The following is a 7236-nucleotide window of genomic DNA, read 5'->3' on the forward strand; positions in this document are numbered from 1 at the left end:
TTCTAAGTATGTATACAACTTTTGTAAATCAAATAAATTAAACCTGTAAGTGTGGCATAGCTCATATTATTTAACATTCCAATACTGTTTACAGATTTGGTAAATTCTCTTTCATATTTCAAAATAAATCCCTAATTCTTTTTTTTTTTTTTTTTTGTAGGCCAGGGAGGGACAGAGGGAGAGGGAGAGAGAGAATCTAAAGCAGGCTCCACACCCAGCGGGGAGCCAGGCACAGGGCTTGATGTCACGACCCTGAGATCATGACCTGAGCCAAAATCAAGAGTCAGACGCTTAACTGACTGAGCTACCCAGGTACCCCAAAATAAATCCCTAATTCTAAAGTCAGTTATTCAGCTACACATTTCAAATTGAAATCACAAGCCTAATCCATCAGAAACCTAATGGCCGTTCAAATCCAAATCTACCCAAATTATGCTAAATATAACACAAAATAATTTAAGTTTTATTTTCTTTAGAATATATTAAATTCTAAACTTCCATGAGATTGGAAACACACTGCCTCAAGGGGTCAGTTTTACCACTGCTAGCAAACTGGGTTTTATCATCTCAAGTAAACATAGGTTAAGAGAAAGGAACCTGGGATCTGTATATCCAGTGTGATTCTCCCCTTATCACCAATAGACACCTTGAGCGCCTTTCACTGTTGCTATGACAACAGGGACTCCAAGTATAAACCCTTCAAATGGGATTCCTTTCTCTTGGGTTCAAGTTATAAAATACCCAGTTCTTCCATCTGATTTAAGTCCACAACCTCCTACTGAGGTTGCTGATAACTGTCCACCTAAACTCTTTACTGCCTGATCGAATTCTGTATTTACATGTTCTTTCTCTCTGGTTAGATGTGAAATCTTACAGATACTTAAAGGACACATGAATATATTTCACACCTTTGGCTCTAAGGTCAAAATATCAGTCATACTAACAAGAGTTTTCAGAGAGGAGTGAAGAGAATTAACTAAAGGAATTTTTAATAAAATGGCTGGATATAAGGTATTTGTAGTATCTCTACACCAGCAATTAGGAAATGTAATAGCAAAAGCAACAAAAACTATAAAATATCAGGAATAAATCTATCAAGAAATGTGTAAAAACTACGTAATACTTTAAAACCTTATTCAAGAACATAAAAGAAGACCTCAATAAATGAAGATGGAAGTTATGTTTCTGGATGAGGAGGTTTAACACTGTAAGGCTACCACATCAGTTGCAAATTAATAAATTCAAATTTTTATGAAATTTGAAAAGTGATTCTCAAACATACCAGATTTTTAAAAATGAATGAGGAAAAATGAGGTGGAACTTGACTTATCTGGTATCAAGTTATTCTATAAAGCTATAGTAATTAAAGTAAAATACTATTAACTCCTATATAAAGAGAACAATTGAACAGAATAGAAAATCTCCAAACAGATGAAGAAATGAATTGGAATTTAGTTTATAATAAAAATGGCATTTTGGGGCACCTGGGTGGCTCAGTTATTTAAGCATCTGCCTTCGGCTCAGGTCATGATCCCAGGGTCTGGGATCAAGTCCCGCATCAGGCTCCTCGCTCGGTGGGGAGTCTGCTTCTCCCTCTGCCTCTCTCCCCATCTTGTGCTCTCTCTCTCTCTCTGACTCTCTCTCTCTCTCCCTCAAATAAATCAAATCTTTTAAAAAATGGTATTTTTAACCAAAGAAGAAAGAATGAAATGGTGTTGGAACACTTTGGAAAAATAAATATATATATCTATTCACACTACAATAACTCCAAATGAATTAAAAACATCTTGAAAAAACAAAATTGCAAGAGTATTAGAAGGAAAGATGGAGAAATATTTCACTGGGGTAAGGTCTTCCTAAGCAACACACAAAACCTAGAATCCACAAAGGAAAAAATACTGCTTTTTCTCCCATAAAAATATAAAGTTTTCCTCAAAGGCACCATTTAAAAAGTTAAATTCAAACACAAATAATAGACTGAGATAAAAATATTTGTCAAACATGTAATTAACAATTAGTATCCACAAAATAAAAACGTACCTCACAAGTACAAAGAAAGATGAATAACCCAGTTGAAAAATAGGGAAAGAATGTGAATAGGTCATTAACAGCAGAAAAGTACAAATGGTCCACAAACATAAAAAGTTGGGGAGGGGCGCCTGGGTGGCTCAGTCTTAAGCGTCTGCCTTTGGCTCAGGTCAGGATCCCAGGGTCCTGGGATCGAGCCCCGCATCGGGCTCCCTGCTCGGCGGGAAGCCTGCTTCTCCCTCTCCCACTCTCTCTGCTTGTGTTCCTGCTCTCGCTGCGTCTCTCTCTGTCAAATAAATAAATAAAATCTTAAAAAAAAAAAAAAAAGTTGGGGAGCCTTGCTCCTTATGAAGGAAATGCAAATAGAAACAACACTGTGATGTCATTTTTTACTCAGTGGATTGGAAAAAAATTTAACTTGATAATATCCAACATCAGCAAGTGTGGGGGGGAAGTAAATGCCATGAGACAGTCCTGGTAGAAATGTAAATTGATATCTTTCGGGCAGTATCTGTCTACACGAATGGATCTTTGACCCAACAAGGATTCTACTGAAGGATTCTATTGAAGAAATATTTGTGCCTGCAGAGATGTTAGAAAAAATTCCTCTTTATACAATTTAAAGATCCATCAGTAGAAATGTGGTTGGATAAATTATGTTATATCAGTATTATGTGCACCTATTAAAAAGGAAAACACGTTCAGTCAAAACAAGTATATCGAATAACACATGTATTGTGACTCCATTAAAAAAAGCAAATGAACACCAAAATGTATATGGTTACATGTCCCTGTATTTATGGCAATGTATAGAGAAAGGACTAGAAATTTACAGACCAAATTGCTGACTTTGGATCGTCTTTTGGGAGGGGAGTTGGAATATTGGAGAAGAGGGTTGTTTTTATAAGTATCTGACTTCTTTAATTCAAAACCTTTTCAGCTGTCATAGCTTTTGGCTAAATAATCAATAAAATTACCTCCTTGTTTCTCTAGGATGTTTTCCTGGATTTATCTCAGAGCTCCATTAGCAGATGCTATAGACAAGTGGGATCTGAAAGGATGCAGCATTCGGAATGGTCTCCCCATTGTGGACAGGTTAGCTTTGGGAATTGTTGGGGCGTGGTTTATTGATTCATATATTCGTCATTCTTTCATTCTGTAAATAGCATGCTGATGAAGCTAGACTCACAGAGAGTTAACATTTATTTAGCAGAGCTAGCCCCACTTTCAAATTCTGGATTAAAATCTTGGCTGTGCTGGTTCACCGATCACTCTGGCGGAGGGGGAAAAATATCCTGCAGTCACTTGTGTCATAATCATGGCCTCAATTGAGTAATTAATTGTCCAGTCCTATGTAGTAATCAAAGTCTGAATTTGTGTCAGGTTAAATCACCTTTCTTCCCCTGGCTGAGTCGTGCTTCTGCTTGGCCCTTCAGAGTGGAAGAGGGATTGCTGTCCATTTCTTACCAGCCTCTCATTTCTCCTCCTCTCCCCCCTGACTATGCAGGGGACCCAGCGGCGGGGAAGACGGGGGACTTGACAGGTTCTCACTTGACCGTTGCTGTCATAAGCTGACTCTGCCATCTCTGGACCTTATAAGTTCTTCTGTGGGTTCCTCAGAGGCTCCCCTGCAGGGCCTCTTCAAGTTCAACTCCTTTGAAGTGGGCAGTGTCCCTTCTTTGGCTGGTCACTCTGCAGCCTCACCGATGGCTCGGCTTCCGCATTCTTCCACTTTCATCTGATCTCTGGCAGGGCTCCATTTTTAAGGACATTGGAACAGCATTCTTCTGTGGATTTCACACATTTGGGGGGCTCTCACGGCACTGGCTTGCAGTTATTACTACTTGGAAAACCACCCATCAGGCTCTCCAGATGCTCCCTTTGGAGCCCCGCTCACTAGAACTGGGATAAGGAGCAGGTACTTCTCTCTCTCTCTCTCTCTCTCTCTCTCTCTCCCCCCTAGTGGCAGGAGGGCTGAGCAGTGGGAGCCACAGTCAGAAGTGGACCGCAGGAAATCCTCTTCTCCAGAGCCCCACTTTAGGCACTTTCAAGGGATGGATCCGAAAGCCCAGTGAATCAGAACCTCACGGAGACTTTGTCTCTGCCCTTTCAAGCCCGCATTATGGGTGAACACATCCACAGTTGAGAAATCAGTTCTTAACATTTTCTTTAAGCGTTTACATCTTGGTTAGCACCTTCTGCTGGATTTCCTTTCTGATTCATCTTGGTGCCTCAGTAGAAAATTTCAAATTAACATCCTATTTCCATTTGTTTGCTTGTCTATTGTAGCAAACAATTATTGAGTACCTTTGGTATGCCAGCTACAGCTACAGTGATGAATCATTTGAGAGCTTTAATTCCTATGAACAAGAGAGGAAAACAAAAAAGAATAGTTTTCTCTTCAGTCTGTGTTTAGGAACCCAAGTTCAGAAATGCCATTTGTTCTCCTTACCCTCACTGGTGCTTTGTCTTGTTTTCTTGGAGCAGAAGCTCTTGTACCACAAAATGTATTTGGGTTAGCCTTGATCAAATCATTTACTTCTTGGGCGCCTGGGTGGCTCAGTTGGTTAAGCGACTGCTTTCGGCTCAGGTCATGATCCTGGAGTCCCTGGATCGAGTCCCACATCGGGCTCCCTGCTCTGCAGGGAGCCTGCTTCTCCCTCTGACCCTCCCCCCTCTCATGTGCTCTCTCTCTCTCTCTCATTCTCTCTGTCTCAAATAAATAAGTAAAATCTTTAAAAAAACAAAACAAAACAAAAACATTTACTTCTGGACAAAGAAAGAAATGAAGAACTAGCATCTTCTTTGTAACACACATTGAGCTTTGGAATCATGAATAAAATTGATAGTAACTGAGTTTTGGAGTAAGATATACATGGATTTCAATCCTGGTTTCACTATAGTGCAAGGGTCTTAATCTTTCTAAGTTTTATCAGTAGTGTGGTGTGATGGTTAATTTTATGTATCAGTCTGACTAGGCCATAGCAGGCCTAGACATTTGGTCAGATATTACTCTGAGTGTGTCTGTGAGGATATTTCTGCATGAGATTAATATTTGAATTGATAAACTGAGTAAAGCAGATTGCCCTTCTTTCCACATGTTAATAATAATGGCAACAGAACCACTACCCAGTCTGCATCGGTCACCGTGCCAGACACTGAGAGTGATGAACACTGATAAGCCCCCTTCCCTTGTGAGTTTGTGAGTTTACATTCAGGTGGTAGGGTGAGGGGGACAGAGAAAAACAAAGAAAAACAAAACACAACCAACAACCAGAGAGTAAATAACTGAATAGAAAACTTACAAACTGCAGATGTGGCAGGAAGGAAATAAAAAGGTGATGAGAGAGAATAATGGGGTGTGGAGGGGACTTTAATAGGTAGTAAGGAAGGATACAAAGGGGAGGTGACATTTAACCTGAAACTGTGAGGATGGGAAGCAGCCATCCACTCACAGGATGAGGAGGAACATTCCAGACAGAAGAACAGAGTCCCGGAGGCAGAAAGGCATTGGCCCATTCAGGGAACTGAGAGAAAACGGGTGAGTGTGGGACAGAGTAGGGGAGGGAGAGAGTGCTACTAGGTAAGGTAATAGAGAAATGGGGAGGAGTCAAGCCTTGCAGGGCCATGGAAACCATAGTACAGAGTTTGGATTTTATCCTAGGTGTTATGAAACCAAAACATATCTTAGGATGGAGAGTAACATGAGCCAAATTCCATTTTAAGAAGATCTAGCTTTCTTGCTGTGACAGAGAGAATGGGTTAGAGGGGGACCAGAGTAAAGGCAGGTAGAAAGTTTGCATTGGTGTTGCTTGAACAAGCAAGATTTGATGGTGGTCCCAGTTATGGTGATGGTGAGGGAAATGTGGAGGAAGTAGCAAATTTATATTATAACTCAGAGATAGAATTAATAGGATTTGCTAATGGATTAGATGTGAGCTGAGGAAGCTGGGACAAGGGAAGGATCGTCTTGATTTCCAGGTTTAGCAAATGAGTGGATGATAATGCCATTGTCTCAGGGGAGCAATTCTGAAGACATGGTAGGAGGGCAGAATTAGGGAGGGAAGAGGAGTTTTGTGTTGGGTGTATCAAGTGTGATATTTCTGTAGAGATGTAAATAAGGCTACTAAATATGTTGGCATGTGCCAGTGGTTCTCAAACTTCAGGGAGCGTCAGAAACACCTGCAGGGCTTGATAAAAGATTGCTGGGCCCACCTCCAGAGTTTCTGGTTGAGAAGGTTTGGGTGGGGCCTGTGAATTTGCATTTCTAACAAGTTCCCAGGTGATGCTGTTCCTGCTGGTCCAGGGTTTCTACTTGAAGAATCACTGGTCTAGACAGAGGATAATTCTAGGAGTCTGGAAGTCATCAGCCTGAAGATAACATTTAAATCCATGGGACTAGATGAGATTGCCTAATGAGGTTGTGGGGAGAAAGGAGAGAAGAAGGTCCCGGATTAAGTTTTGAGAGGGATTAGAGAAGAAAAACCCAATAAAGGCAGGATCAGAGAAGAAGGAAAATGAAGAAAGCGTGGAGTTTCAGAAGCCAGAGGGGTTGAAGATTTCAGGTCCAGATTGCCTGAACATGACAGATACTGTTGAGAAGCAGAATAAGAAGGGGGCAATGAAGTGCCCATCATTTTACCAATATTAGAACTTCTGTGAAGGGCAAGTACTTTACAAACAGTATCTCTCTGAATCCTTCACAAATCCCATGAAAGGAGTACAGTTAGCTGAATTTTATAGTTAAGGGAAGTGAGGCTCAGAGATGATACAGTTTGTTAGGGCACCAAAGGGTCTAAAGCCCACGTTTCTTCTGCTAGCATCCTAGGGAAGGCGATGCTCACTGCATCCTCTACTTGTGGCTAAAATCTACAAGGCAAGCCAACCTTTGGCAAAACCTTGAAGGAGACATGCTGCTCACTCCTCCCCAAGGCATTCACTACCCCCTGGCTGCTTCCAGACAGTTGCAACAGCATGCTCACCCGCCGTCCTGGTTGACTCCCTGTGCCTTCCATACTCAAGACCCACCTGGACTTCAGTCCTTGGCAATAGCATAAACCTGTCTTATTACCAAATGATAATGGATCAAAGTGGGTGCTAGTTGGTGGTGTGCAGTAAAGACTTCACAATCACCTTTCTCAAAGCGAGGGGAGGCCCTGATTTGCAGCATTTGGTGATTTCAAGGCACCACGGGCTGATTTCAGGCTC

This window comes from Mirounga leonina, unplaced genomic scaffold (assembly GCF_011800145.1).
Source record: "Mirounga leonina isolate KUSES-001 unplaced genomic scaffold, KU_Mleo_1.0 Mir_82, whole genome shotgun sequence".
In the NCBI taxonomy this organism is placed as follows: domain Eukaryota; kingdom Metazoa; phylum Chordata; class Mammalia; order Carnivora; family Phocidae; genus Mirounga; species Mirounga leonina.